The sequence below is a fragment of the Myxocyprinus asiaticus genome, chromosome 9 (assembly GCF_019703515.2).
Source record: "Myxocyprinus asiaticus isolate MX2 ecotype Aquarium Trade chromosome 9, UBuf_Myxa_2, whole genome shotgun sequence".
NCBI classification, from domain to species: domain Eukaryota; kingdom Metazoa; phylum Chordata; class Actinopteri; order Cypriniformes; family Catostomidae; genus Myxocyprinus; species Myxocyprinus asiaticus.
This window is the reverse complement of record NC_059352.1, coordinates 15,588,925-15,604,746: the sequence shown is the minus strand read 5'-3', so window position 1 is coordinate 15,604,746 and position 15,822 is coordinate 15,588,925. Positions and strand designations below refer to the sequence as shown.

At 35.6% G+C, this 15,822-nt stretch overlaps 1 pseudogene; it reads left to right on the top strand.

The window, feature by feature from the left end:
* Positions 1 to 2,940: 2,940 nt before the first annotated feature.
* LOC127446102 (sodium- and chloride-dependent GABA transporter 2-like) overlaps positions 2,941 to 15,822 on the top strand; it is a 498,776-nt pseudogene continuing 485,894 nt past the window's right edge.

Genomic DNA, 15,822 nt, shown 5'->3' with positions numbered 1-15,822 from the left:
AACCAGGTGCTGCCCATAAACACAAGCAGCGCTAATCAGTGCTGTCATAGAACGCTGATTGCACTGCTGAGCAGCACCTGGGGAAACACCAGCACATGGAAACAACCTGACAGATGGGGGGAGGAAACTGTTATGACCCTGCCACAACAAGAATAAAACAAGATCAAAATGGCTGGATCATGACAATATATAGTTAAAATAAATTCAGTCAAGTTTTGACTGGTTGTGTACATCTATTGAATAATGTTTGACCTAATTCAATTCAATTCAATTCAATTCAATTCAATGGTTATTAAAAAAAAATTTAAATTACAAATTAAAACTAAGAGTGAGACGACAAACAGTTGTGCCACAGAGAAGAAGCACTTCATATTGTGATATTAATGCAAAAGCTTTGCAAACTCATAAAAGTAAAAGTCACTTTTAAGAAATGAGCTGACAAGTGAAATAAAAACGTGAAAAGTTTCAAGCTTAAGAAGCTTTAGTTCTGATGCCCTTAAGGAGTAAACATATTTTAGAAAGGTTTTTTTAAAGCCATTTATGGATTCATAGTGTTTTCTCTCCTTCAAGCATATCTCCATGTTTGAGTATCTACCTTCGACAATATTTAAAAATAATAATAATTTGTTAAATGCAAGTGTTTTTTCTTTTTTTTTTTTTTTTTTTTTTTGATGATATTTGCTCATAGCATATAACTGCACCATCGTCAGGTGCTCTGAAGTGGCTGAGCAAGATACTGTTGTCTTACCTAAGGCAGAAGTCATGCAAAGGTATCATGACAAAAATTGACAGACAAGGCTGAAGTAATTCTAGAAGAATTTGCCAAAGGTGTTTTAACACCTTACATTAAACTAAAGTTTAATTAAATTATTGGCACTAAAGTCATCAGTCATTTTGTTATACGTGTTTTGCAATGACTGGTTTCCCAATAAAAAAATAAAATAAAAAAAAAGAACATCTTTTACTTGAAAATCCTGCCAAACATAATTTTAAAGAGGCTGCTGTGTTCTTTACTCTTTCTCACACACGCATGCAAATACACGCACAAAATGCTGTGTGGTAGCATTAATTTTTGTTTAAGTCAGAGTACTGGTGTAAAGGTCTAATCAAGACCAAAGCATTACGGAAAAAATTTAATTATGAATATAAAATAACAAATGAATTTAAGTATATCCATAATATAATTAATATAATATTTATTTTAATGTGAAATACATGAAATACCTGAAAGAAGTTCATTAGTTCATTAGACAAGGGAATACTTTTATGACATTTTTCTTACCAGTTTATTAGAGCTCATATCTACATTTTTACATGAGGAAAATATTCTATATGAGGCATGTTGCACTGTTGTTAACATATGTAATCTGCAGTGTCTTGAGCAATACTCATCTCATCCTTCTTCTTACACCTTAACCGTTTCCAAGGCCCTGTCTAAACAGTCCTCGACAAACATTCAAAAGTAAGAAAAGAAAAATTACCAAAAAACTAAAAATAAAATGATGTAAAATAATCTTATGGTAATGTTATGACAATTGAATAAATTCAAAGTAAAGGGAAAAAGCATATCTGTGGACAGTAGCTAGCTGAATAAAAAACAAAACTGTATATGTGCACTCTCTCTCTCTCTCTCTCTCTCTCTCTATCTCTCTTAGAAAAATGAATTCCAAAGACTCTGTCTGTAATCACTCAAATAATTATGCTATTAAATAACTGGAATGTTTTTGAGAAGGATCCAATCTGATCAAATCTGCGTTATAGAAGCTGTTTTATAATGTACCCCATTACAGTCATTAACTGTGATAATATATGCACAAATGTTGTACAGAGGTCAGATTCAGTCTACAAGACACAAAGATTTTGCATAACAAGATAAAAAAAATAAAAAAAATAAAATAAAATTGTTTTATTACAGAAAGCTAGAGTTTCAATTTAGGACAAGACAGGCAAACACAAACAAAGACTGCATCCAATATTGCATTGCTTTAACCTTGCTATTTAATTAAGATCCAATTTTACCTTAAAGATCTTACCCATTTTCCTCTCGTAAACAATAACGTGTTAAAGGTATAGTTCACCCCAAAATGAAAATTCTGTTATCATTAACACAGAATATTATCTTCTGTCAAAATTCACTTTTATTGAATGAAAACAAATTGCAATGAAAGTGAATTGTGACTGATTAACATTGATTCATAGAGTATCTTATGATGTTTTAAATAGATGATCATGCACAATTGTTATTTTAAAAAAAGATTTTTACTAATATAATCTTTGTTTATAACTATTAATCATTCAGGAATCAATTAGTGATAATATGCAGGCATGTTACTGTAATTTAATAATAAAACACAAGAATACAATCTCATAAAGCAAATATACAGTTGGATAAATTCTAACAGGTAAAGCACAAGTAAACATAAATCTCTTTCTCAGTCTGTAGTATTAATCCATTAATGTGAAATAAAAAAATAAATAAAATAAAATAAAACAAAGAGTTGTAGACCTTACAACTTAGAAGAAAGGCACAGAGATAGTGACTTGCAGCTGCCATGTTTCAAGGGTAAGATCAAGAAGCATTATCAAACCTGAGAATTTATCATGGCAGTAACGAAGGACAATGGAAGAACTACACAGATCATACCATAACTGACAGCATCCTTTGAAGTCTAGCTACACTGCTGAGATGAAACCTCTTTTATTCAAATGCTTTTAGTCGCAGAACTAACGGCTTAAATGGAACAGCAAGTTAACACTTCTCTACTCTCGCCCTCAGGATAAAGAAGGTAACCGCCCGCCTCCCCATTGGTAATGCATAAAAGCTGTGGCTAAGCAAGTCCAACGGAACCTCAGATATTCACATGTCTTTTCTTTGAATCCCACACGCAGTCCTATGTAAGCATTCACACACAGACTCCCAAACACTAAAACAGTATGAGAATGGCAGGCTCTTCCAGCAGCTGGGCAGGGAACCAGCAGACTGATCAAAGTCTTCAAGAGAGAGACCAATGGGCAAACAAGACATAGTTTCTGCTGACTGTAGCCGGAGCTATCATTGGGCTTGGAAATGTCTGGAGGTTTCCATATCTTTGTTATAAAAATGGAGGAGGTGAGTGGTTTTGGGCAAATCACAGATTGTTTTTTTTTTTTTTTTTTTGTTATTAACATTTTTTATTGATTCATAAATTAACACAAGAAATACAACAACATCTATATAATGAATCAAAAACTTTTAACATTAAACCCCCACTATATCCCCTCCCCCTACCAAACTCTCAACCCACCCTGACCCCCCCACGAACACCCCTGTGGTCAATAGAATATAGACACACACACACACAGAAAACTAAAACAACAACATAAAATAACATACAATAAACAAGTATAATAATAATTAAAAAAAAAATTAAAAATTAAAAACTCTAAATTACTCCCTCCACTGCCCCACCTAGAGATTCCCTCAAAAATGCTAAATAATTGCCCCATTTCTTATTGTAAGTTTCCCTAACCCCCATCCTAATGCTCGACCCCTCCTCGAAGGCAGCCACCCTCCCCATCTCCGCGCACCACTCCGGGAACGAGGGTGCTCCATCCGACTTCCAACTCCTCAAAATAACCTGTCTACCAATCATCACACCGGTCAAAACCCAGTCTTTCATGTACTTATCTACCAAATCCATGACTTCCCTATCTCCCAAAATGCAGAGTCTGGGGCAGAACGAGACCTGAGTGCCCAACACATCACACACAAAACTTTGCACCTTCAGCCAAAATTCTTGGATCTTAAGGCACCCCCAAAAAACATGGATGGTGTCTCCATCTTCAGTATGGCATCGCCAGCAGATGGGTGTGTCCTTAAGACCAAGCCTATACAATCTAGAGGGGGTCCAATAAAATCTATGTAAAATCTTAAATTGCATAAGGTGAACCCTTGCATCTCTAGATGCAGACTTTATGTTTTTTAGAATCCTTGCTCACACTCCCTCCTCCAATACCAAGTTTAAATCTTTCTCCCATAATCTTTTAAGAGAATTTAAAGCTCGGTCCCCCAGACTCTGAATTAACAAGGAGTAATACACCGATGCCTCATGACCATTCCCAAAAGCAGCAATCACCACTTCCAGAGTATCTGCCACTCTAGGGGGGTGTATGCTACTCCCAAAAACAGAGCAGAGCAGGTGGTGCAGCTGTAAATACTTATAAAATTGAGATCTGGGAATCCCAAAATGTTGAATCAAATTTTCAAAAGACCTCAATACTCCACCCTCATACAGGTCACCAAGTGTATTAACCCCCCTCACAATCCAATCTGACCAACAGAAAGGGGACTTATTAATACATACTTTAGGGTTCAGCCATATGTTCGAGGCTACGTTTAAATAAATATCAGAATTAAACACTCTGGACACTTTTGTCCATATCGAGTGCAAATGCAAAATAACGGGGCGCGACTTAACCTCTCCAGCTAGTTTAATCGAAAGGCTTTGCAGTGGCGAGATAGGGGCAAGAACTTCCTTTTCAATACAAAAGCAGGGAGGAGCTCTCTCAGGTGGAAGTGACCAATGAACCAAATGTCTAAGACCGAATGCATAATAATAAAATAAAATCTTGGGTAGGCCTAACCCACCTTTGTCAATCGGCCTATGTAATTTAATGAAATTTAACCTGGGATGTTTACCATTCCAAATGAAGGACTTCACTATGCTATCAAATTGCTTAAAATAAGAGAGAGGGACATCTACAGGGAGAGATTGTAGCAGATAGTTAAATTTTGGAATGCAATTCATTTTAATAACATTAACCTTCCCAATCATAGATAAGTGTAATGAAGCCCACCTGTCCACAACTTTTTTATTAATGGATCGAAATTAACTCTAACTAAATCAGACAAATTTGCTGGGAATAAAATTCCCAAATACTTAATTCCCTGTTTGGGCCACATGAAGGCACCCGGCTGGAAAGCCGTTACTGGACAGTACACTGTCAAAGCCAAAGCTTCGGATTTATACCAATTGACTCTGTATCCTGAGAATTTGGAAAAGGAGTTAATAATTCTGTGGCGGCAAGGCATGGATTTAGTGGGGTCGGAGATGAATAATAAAATATCATCTGCGTAAAGCAGAAGCTTATGCGCTACACCTCCTGCCATCACCCCTGGAAAATCATCCTCCTTTCTTATTGCGGCTGCTAATGTTTCCAGGGCAAGACAGAACAATAATGGGGAAAGAGGGCAACCCTGCCGGGTGCCCCTATCCAGAGTAAAATAATCTGAAATTAACCCATTTGTTTGCACCGCTGCTACAGGGTGTCTATAAAGTAACTTAATCCAACCAATAAATGTATTCCCGAACCCATACCTTTCCAAAATCTTAAAAAGATTATCCCATTCTACCATATCAAACGCCTTTTCGGCGTCAAGAGAGATGGCAGCAACCGGAGATTGTTCATTTGCTACTGACCACATGATATTGATGAAACGCCTAATATTATCAGAAGAGCTACGGCCTCGAATAAACCCCACCTGATCTATATGTATAAGAGATGTCATAACTTTACTTAATCGATTAGCCAGAATTTTGGACAACATTTTTACATCTAACTGGATCAGGGAAATTGGGCGGTAACTTTTACACTCGCTTGGATCTTTATCCTTTTTTAGAATCAGACTGATCCGGGCTTGTGTCATGGTTGGCGGAAGCTTTCCATTCTTTAATGAATCAGTATAAACTTCTAACAAAAGTGGAGCCAGTTCTGTAGCGTAAGATTTGAAAAACTCAGCTGCAAAGCCGTCAGGCCCTGGAGCCTTGCCTGTAGGCAGGGACTTAATTACCTCAACAAGCTCCTCCAAGGTTATCTCAGAATCAAGATAATTTTTTTGCTCAGTCATCAGTTTAGGAAGATCTAATGGTTCCAATTACAGATTGTTTATCGTGTTGATCAGGGTTTTAATTTTATGTTTGATTAAGGACCAAAAATTTCCCATGGTGTTTTTTTTTTTTTTACACAATGAATGAATGAATGAACATTACATTTATATAGCGCTTTTCTGACACTACACTCAAAGCGCTTTACATAGTGAACAGGAGACTCTCCTAAACCACCACCAGTGTGCAGCATCCACCTGGATGATGTGACGGCAGCCATAGTGCGCCAGTACGCTCACAACACACAAGCTATTGGTGGAGAGGCCAAATCTCATCAACCACCCGGCCTTGCAAGTATGCACTTCACAATGTCAAGAAAATCAGACCTGTCTGAATATGCTGTGCAGCTCTTGGTCCAAGCTCTTGTCATATCAAAACTTGACTACTGCAATGCTCTGTTGGCCGGCCTCCTCAATAACACAATTAAGCCATTTCAGTTGGTCCATAACGCGGCGGCGGGTCTGGTCTTCAACTAACCAAAGAGGGCCGATGTCACCCCCCCATTGATATTACTTCACTGGATACCTTTAGCTGCCCACATCAAATTCAAGGCTTTGACTTTTTCATTAATGAAACAGCACCCTCTAATTTTATCTCAATCATCCACGTCTACAGTATGTCCACTCTTGCTCCCTGCGATCAAGAATGAGCCACACCTGGTGGTTCCATTGCAACAAGGCACAAAATCACTCTCCAGATCACTCACATTCCCTGTTCATTTTCAAAAAATGTGTTTTGTTGGTGTAACCTAAATAATTCAGGTTGATTCAGTGATGTTGAATAATATTTTTTTTACTTGAACCCAGTTAATATAGATGTTACCACATGAAGCATATTATATACAGCAGGTTAGCATTTTTTTTCAGTATTGCCTAATGTGCAATTCACTATCGAGTGTATGAAATTCTGGTGACCTGAGGTCAAAATAACCTTAGTGATGTGCAATAAATATGTAACCTTTTTTTTTTTTTTTTCATACAGTTATGCTTAACCCCAATGTTTTTAAAAACTGCTTTAGTTTTCAGTTAATTTGTCAGGACTTGAAATATCAAAGAACATTGTCACTGATCACCATCTCTTCAATCCTTAGGGGCTTTTCTCATTCCATACATTCTGTACCTGCTTACGTGTGGTATCCCAGTTTTTGTGCTTGAGACATCACTGGGTCAGTACACCAGTCAGGGAGGCATCACTTGTTGGAGAACAATCTGCCCTCTTTTTGTTCCTTAATAAGGAAGGATTTGTATGCAGTGGGAAAGTTACAATTTTGCAACCTCTCTCTTTACATTAATTGTAGCCCTTGTGTACACCTGTGTCATATGTTTTTTCTTATTTATAGGGAGCACATCAATTCAAATTCTTGTCAAAACAAAATCAAACACAACACATACTTTGCAGCAATGGGCTATGCCAGTCAACTTATAATTGTCTACGGCTCAGTCACCTACATCATCATCATCATAGCTTGGGCCTTCCTCTACCTTTTCTCGTTCTTCAGTGTAGAACTGCCATGGGCCAGCTGCAACAATCTGTGGAACACAGGTACATACATTTGGTTGAAAGTCAAATTAACTATATGAAATGATTATGTTTGATACAGTATTCAGAATTTTTTATTTTAATTCTAGGATTGTTTCATTAGGGTTCTGGCTCATCTGGATAAGTTTTCTCTAAGTCTTCTCTTATTGATGTTTACCCAAATAATGAAAATTCTCTCATCATTTACTTAGCCTCATGTTATTCAAAATCCATATGTCTTTCTTTCTTCTGTGGAACACAAAAGGAGATGTTAGGCAAAATGTTAGTCTCAGTCACCATTCATTTTCACTGCATATTTTTTCCAAACAATAAAAGTAAATGATGACTGAGGCTGTCATTCTGCTGCTTTTGTGTTCCACGGAAGGGAAAAATTCATATGGATTTGGAATAACGTGAGGGTGAGTAAATGATGACAGAATTTTCATTTTTGGGTGAACTTTCCCTAACACTCAGGAAGAGAGTTACCACTGGCTAAACAAGAACTTTAGAATTCCAGGATTATGGACAATATTATTGTTGATCACTGTAATGGTCAAGCTGCAGTTTATAAAAACGTTGGTGTAAATACTCCATAGATCTGAGATAGAACCAGTAGTGTAGTCTAAGGCATACACAGGCATACGCCGTATGCCCACCTATCTTTCAAAGGATTGGCCGCCAGAAAGGCAAGGAGGCTTTTGACCCGTAACTTTTAATTATACTGAGGTGATGCACCGTTGAAGGGAATTGTGATTATTTTATTTTTCTAATTAGTGTATGCAGAGATTCTCTCTAACACCGCACGGAGCAGCGGGAGGCGGGAGCACTGAACTGAAGGCACGGGCAGAATTGACAGTTCAACTCAGCTGAGCTACCAATCAGAACGTTCGTTTTGACGCGATTGGATATTTCTTAACCAATCATATTTTCCGTTTCAATAAGGGGCGGGATATTTCTAGCGTCTACTGTGAAATGCTGGAGTCACCTGTATATTTACTTCGCTGCTAAAAGTGAAAATATTAGTGCATTTAAAGAAAAACGTATTAATATTAATGCATTTAAATAAAAATCTTTGGGAAAATACTGAGTGTCACTGCAACCGTGTTTGTTATTTATGCTCTTCGCAGATGACATTGTCATTTTTTTACTGCTCTTTTACTGCTGTCAGTGGTGCCTTTTTTTCCTCGTGATATCAAATCATCTTAATTTATATTTCTAAATGGGAAAGCTATTTTACTATACACAGAAAAGGAAATGTATCCTCGATAAATTCACAGTATACCCACCTCTTCAGTCACTACTGCACCACTGGATAGAACTGATATGTAGAGCACAGCTAATTCCAACAGTTGATTGTAAGGTTGTTGGTATTGAAGTCAAGCCAGAAATAAAATGAATAAAATAAAACAAAATGTCTCAGACGATTTTAACTGTTTCAAATCTTCTTACCATCTTATCTGTCTATGTTCCCATGGTTTTTCAGATTCCAATAACAGCAAGGATAATGCATATTAGTTTGAAAAACCAATGATCTTTGCATTCCATGCTAATGTAGCCCTGTATACAAATTAATTGGATATTTTGCACATTCACAGAATATGGCAACTTTAATGCTTCCGCAAGGGTTTTTAAAATGGGCCATTTTACAGTAAGAATATTGTTTCTGTTATGTAAATATCACTCGGATGTTTCGTGATCTCTGAGTATTTAATCAAATTAGGTTTATTGCTTCTTCAGTATTGGGCTTATATCCTCTAAATTATATTTGATCTCTCCTGATACTGTGTATATGTATTTTGTGTTTGTCTGGATTTAGATGCTTGTACTGTGCTTGGTGGGAAGAATTACAGTTCAGAGAGGACGTCCCCTCTCAATGCCACATCCTCAGTGATGGAGTTCTGGCGGTGAGCAAAAAAAAAAAAAAAAAAAAAAAAAAAAATAAATTATTACAATATAAATAAATAAATAAATAAATAAATAAATAAAATCTTGATTTAACTCATAGTCTTTCGCTAGGTTAAAAGGAACAATGACTTGTCATTTTTATTATTTATTTTAATTAAGTCATAACACCTCTGTAAATGAATACTTTTTTGCCATTGACTTTCTTTTTTTTTAATAATTATTTTACTATAAAATTGTATATGTTAACATTAGCTAATGCATAGGTATCATGAAGTAACAATGAACGATTTTCATAGCATTTGATAATCTTGGTTAATGTTAATTTATAAACATGCTATTGTTCATTGTTAATTTATATTAGTTCATAATGCATTAATTTAGCATATTCAACTTTACACAACATGTTAACATGTATAAGTAGGCCTATAGTCCAAAAGAGAGGGGAAGCTCGCACACAATGTGTAGAAAAAGTCTTACAATTTTAGTTTATTGAAAGGCCAAAAAGTGCAAAAGTGCAAAAAGTGCTCAGTGCAAAGACAAAACGTTTTCGATTGACATCATCATCAGTGTCCCGTTAACAATAGCGCATCTGATTCCATTTAAAATGAGGGAGTATTTACCGTATTTGTCCTAATAGAATTGACTTAAAAAATATACAAATGTTTGCTAAATGTTATAGACATACAGTTGCAATCGAAATTATTCAACCCCCCAAAAAGACAGTAAGGATTTACAAAGGTAAGCTTTTCTGATGACCCAGAATTTTTAAACTTTACATCTATATCAGTTGAGTGACACATTCAAAATCATATTATGAATATATAACCTAATATTTCTATAGCAGGATCTTTAAAAATACAGCCATGTCATAATTATTCAACCCCTATTGCATGTAGCTGTTTCTTAAATATGTAAGGCTAAGTAATTGTTTTAAAATAATAATTAAGTCATCAATCTACAATGGCACTTATTTAAGTTTTAAAATTTAAGTTTAGCGTTGTAAGCAAAAATGTATTTCTATGCCAAAAATACTATTAAAAATAAGCTGTCTCAAAAGCTAATAGAGGAGATTATTTCATTACACAAGAAAGGTCATGGCTAAAAGTACATTTCCAAGGCACTTCAATTTCCAATAGACAAAGTTGGCAGCACCATGCATACATTTTTTAAATATGGTACAACAGCAACCTTATTGGTTGAATATTTTTGACATGACATTTGTGGAGAGAATTAGTTATTTTTTTATTTTAAAATTTGGGTAAACTGAACTCTTTGTTCTCAAAATCACTGAAATGTGAATTAAAAACTTACTTTGACTGTTTACTGAGGTTTTAGTTGATTTGTTTTAATTCATGTCACCAGAATGTATTGCTGGTCAGGGGGTTGAATAATTTTGATTGCAACTGTATAGTGCCTCTTTATATGGTATACCGGCATTCACATATATTACTAAAGTAACAAAGACAAGTTATCTTGTATATCTACGTATATATATCAGGAGATAGAGAATGATACAAATTACATACAAATTACATATACAAAAATTACCCATTATACTATTATATCACAACCATATACAATAATTTGCATTATTCAAAGGAGAACTGTTGTATGCATACAAATCATTAAGGAATTATATTTTGTGTCATATATACATTATACTTCGAGAAATGTCAATTTTGTCAATACAAATGCTGATCATGCATAATTCAAAAACATGGGCATAGTACAACAATCAACCAATATTCAAAAATGTCTACACATATTTCCAAAAGTAAACTGAACATAGTTATATTTGCAAATATACCATGATTCAAATCATAAGCATGTGCAAATAGAGATGCCCCTGAAAGATAATTAACAATGAGCAATAATATATTTAAATGAAACATTAACCTAGATTAATGCTGTAAAATGTTTTAATTGTTAGTTCATTATACCAAATGCATTCACCATGGTTTATTAATTGAACCTTATTGTAAAGTGTTACCAAAAAGTGACTAAAGTTGCCTATGTGTGTAATCAGAAGTAAGGCGTTAACAGAAACATGGTTACAAGGCTGAATCCAGCTCCTTATTGGCCAGCTCCTGATACGCTGAAATAACTGTTTCACCTTAAAAAAATGGTGGATAGCATATCTACCTTATTTTTCAACGCGGAAGTAAGCAGCGGCTGCATTTCCGGCGAATGTGAGAAAGTTCCGCTGTCGTTAGCCGCTATGTAAATAACTAGAAGGTTATAATGCAAGAGTTAGTGATCTGGGCTTATAATCTATCACACAACCACAGGATGTACAGCAGAATTATGTGTCAGTGTCGGATAATTTTCTAACGTCCGCATTTATTGTAAAAGGGTAAGTAAATAATTAACTTGTTGCTGTGTGTTGTTTTATTGAAGAGATGGTAATATAATCCGCTTCTTTCTTTACTGAGATTGTGACGATCTTGTCTGTCTTGTCTCCATGTAAACCTCCGTTCATATGTAGCTGCATAACCTCCAATGATACCTTTATTTATTTATTTCCAAAGGCAATATTTCATAAGGCATGCTGAATGCGTGATCTGCGTGTCTGTTTACTATACACCGCTAAGAAAGAGAGAATGCTCTCTGACAAGAACAGAGATTAAAATGCGTTTATTATTTTGCCAAGATGAAACAAGATGCAGTTTTGGTGCAAAAAAAGTTGAAGCAGCATTTTCCCAGCATCTTTCTTCTCTCTGCTGGTTGGGCATGTCAAGATGGTGCGGAAGACTGTCTGTGTCAGCGCCTGATTTATTTCATTCTGCCTGTGCAACAGTGATAAAACAATGGCAAAATGCGATAAACGGTAAAACTATATGGGCTCAAAACCAATGAGTTTATGAAAATCGTAAATAATGATAATAATATGTCGACATTTATTGCCAGCCTGTAATTTAAAGCAGAATAATGTAGTATTTTCCTGTAGTTAAAATAGCTGGAAGTGGCTTATACCGGAAGTGGTCCACATTCAAGGTTGATAATGGTGGCGCCCTAGTTTTTCTGAAAAATAAGGTGGATAGGGCCTCCCACTTATTTTCATTGGCTGTATTTTTTTAAAGGTACAGCTGCACTGAAAATCTGAGGAATTTTGGGTCGGCAGGTATTTGAATAGACTATCGACATACATTTGTAAAAATATTTTCACGGCATCATTTTTAATTGAACATTTCTATAAAATGCGCCTGTGACAATGTTTAAGCTAAGGAAGCCTGCGCCTTCTATAAGACCCATCCCATACTCCATATTCATGTGAAAGTCTGTGTAAAGATGACATTAGACAAAGTTTGCTATTGAGATTTGATTTTCTTTATCACTTTTATTATGAATCATCTAACGTCATGTGTAACAATACTCACATACAGTAACTAACTCCGACTTTTCCACGCTATTTTAAAGGCTTTATTAAATATGACGCCATGCTGTGATGTAGAAAAGTTGATAAAAGTAGATAATAGTAACATTACACTTGATTTTAGATGTCTTTAGTTATGAACCCAAGAGCATCATAGACATATTGGTGCAGTATATGTCTCCAGCGCCTATATGTAAAACTAATATTGTAGGCTTTCTTTTATCATATCAACAAACCTACAGAGCAATACAATTTACAGTATACGCCTAGCGCCAAAATACATACGCTCAAATGTTAAAAACAATAATGTTCTTGACAATCTGAGGGTGTAGTGGGATAGAGAAAATAACAGATTTACGAAATTCAACATTACATCATAATTTTCTAGATATATAAATCCAAGAACATAATATAAAATAGGTAAAGTATATCGCCTATATCCAAAGCCCATTACTGTAAAATAAAATAAATAATATTCTCAAAAGAAGATGGTGGTGGGTTTGATTAAATGATGGACTAATAAAATTAAACATTACATCATGCTTCATCATCAAGATATGAACCTCAGTACTTATCGATACACAGGTACAGTGTATGCCATAAGTACATTATATAAGTAAATATTCTCCAAAACCTGAGATCATGGGGACATAGAGGAATTTATACGCAAAAGAAATCATGCATTACGTCATATTCTGATGTAACATTATTACAAAATTATCCTTGGAGCACGGCCATTCACAGGTAGCACATGCGCCGACTGCGCCTATCTGCATAGCCCATAACTATATTATTTCAAATATTCTCAAAAAACAGAGCACATAAGGGCTAGATGAATTAATTCACTAACAAAATCATGCATTACGTTATATTCTGATGTTACATTTTTCAAAAATGATCACCAAAACAAGGCCATCCAGGGTAGCGTATACCCTGATTGCACTTATCTGCATAGCCTATAACTATACTATTTAAAATATTCTCATAAATCCGAGAGCGTAGTGGCATAGAGGGACTCACACACTAACGAAATGATCAATTTCATCATATTCTGATGTGTCATTCTTTCAATATGATCCTCAGAACATAGTGATAAACAGGTGGGTTATGTGTGGAATTTCGGAACAACACCGGCCCACCGGTAAGCCCACTGCTTTCAACGAGAAACCTTTAGCATCAAATTACTGCAGCTAAGGACATCTATATTTCATGATCATAATGTTAGTTTTTCAAATATATTCTTTGTCTAAAACGTATGTTTTTTTTTTTTTTTCCTAAAGAAATATTTATTATATATTGATAATACCTTAAATGGAGGAACAAGTAAGGAGAGGTGAATTTCTTATAATAGGTATTTTTAAGCACATAACCCCAGCACTATCCCTAAACCTAACCACTTCTCACCAATATAGAAAATCATGCAGACAATACTTTCCAGTCACAATAATTCATTTACAAAAACATCAATTAAAAACAACAAAGATAATAACGTTTGTATTCCAAACGTCTCCTGCCAATTCCTTCCAAATCTTCAGAAGTTATTTGATTTTTTTGAGAAGATATGTCTTCTGGCAGGAGAGAGGTCCAGACAATGGATCTATTATATGACTTATTATGAGTTTTCATTAAACTGTTGGGCCTTCATTGTGTTTCCCAAAATATACTGTATAATTGTCTACTTATCTTCACAAATTTTTATAATCCAGTGCCAAAACATCTTTCTGCTAGATATCGGTTAAATCCTTCAAGCTTGACAACAGTAAGCTTTAAAACAATAAAGATAATTTACACAGAATAAATTAGCAGTATTTACTGTAAATATAATAATCGAAAAATACAATACCAATTAATTGTATATGTGTTGTAAAATGACCTTACCTCTGGTGTTAGCACTTCAGTGACAAACCAGTACCACATTTAATGCATTTAGTGAGAAGTGGTTGGGGATAGTGTTGGGGTTATGTGCTTAAAAATACCCATTATAAAAATTGTACCTCACTTGTTCCTCCAGATACAGGATCAGCTGAGTAAATTCGTACAATTAAACGCTAATCAATATATAATAGGCTACGTATTTCTTTAGGGGAAAAAAAACTGATACGTTTTAGACAAATACATTTTTGAAAAATTAACGTTATGATCATAAAATGTAGATGTCCTTAGCTGCAGTTATTTGATGTTAAAGTTTTCTCGTTATCTCAAATTTTTGAGAATATTTGAAATAATGTAATTATGGGCTATGCCTGTCAGAGGGTGAGGGGAGACAAGGGACCCAAACGCAGAGGTGACCGTTCAAAAGGATTTATTAATAACACAACAGTTCTCAAAAATCAGGACAGGAGCACCCAGCACCGGCTGCAGATGGCAGAGTCAAAACGAGCCGCTCAATGGGCTAAGGGAAGAGTGTGTTCGTATGATGGTTGTGTGATTTGTGGAAGTCAGGAGCAATTCAAAGAGAGTCCACTGAAGCTGGTGTGGTGCAAAGCACAGCCCAGACGATATCCACCCCCCCCAGGACAGGTGAAGGTGAAGGCGACGGCAAACGGGAAGGTAACCACACCTCTACAGACAGGCAGCCAACAGACACATGAGCAAGCTCCAACTACACAAGAGAGCACAGTTAACACTTGACCACAAACAATAAACTGTCAAAGAAAGAGGGGAAACACAAGGAATAAGTAGGGAGTGCAATCAGAGTGAAGCAGGTGGAATGGTCGAGTAAAATCATTGCTGTGATTAGCGTCTTCCCATGGAAATGCTGATCAAGCATGCCGGCTCCACCAGTTAGACACAAGGGAGAAAGAAAAACAAACAACAGTATGAGCCGGCACAAATGGCAGAACCGTGACAATGCCGATATATACTATACCTATGGGTGGCGGTGTTCTGAGGATCATATTTCAAACATAACACATCAGAATATGATGAAACTGCTAATTTCGTTTGTGTATGTGTCCCTCAATGATCTCAAATTTTTGAGAATATTTGAAATAATGTAGTTATGGGCTATGCCAATATGCGGCATATACTGTACCTGTGGGTGGCGGTGTTCCGAGGATCATATGTCAAACATATCACATCAGAATATGATGAAATTGCTAT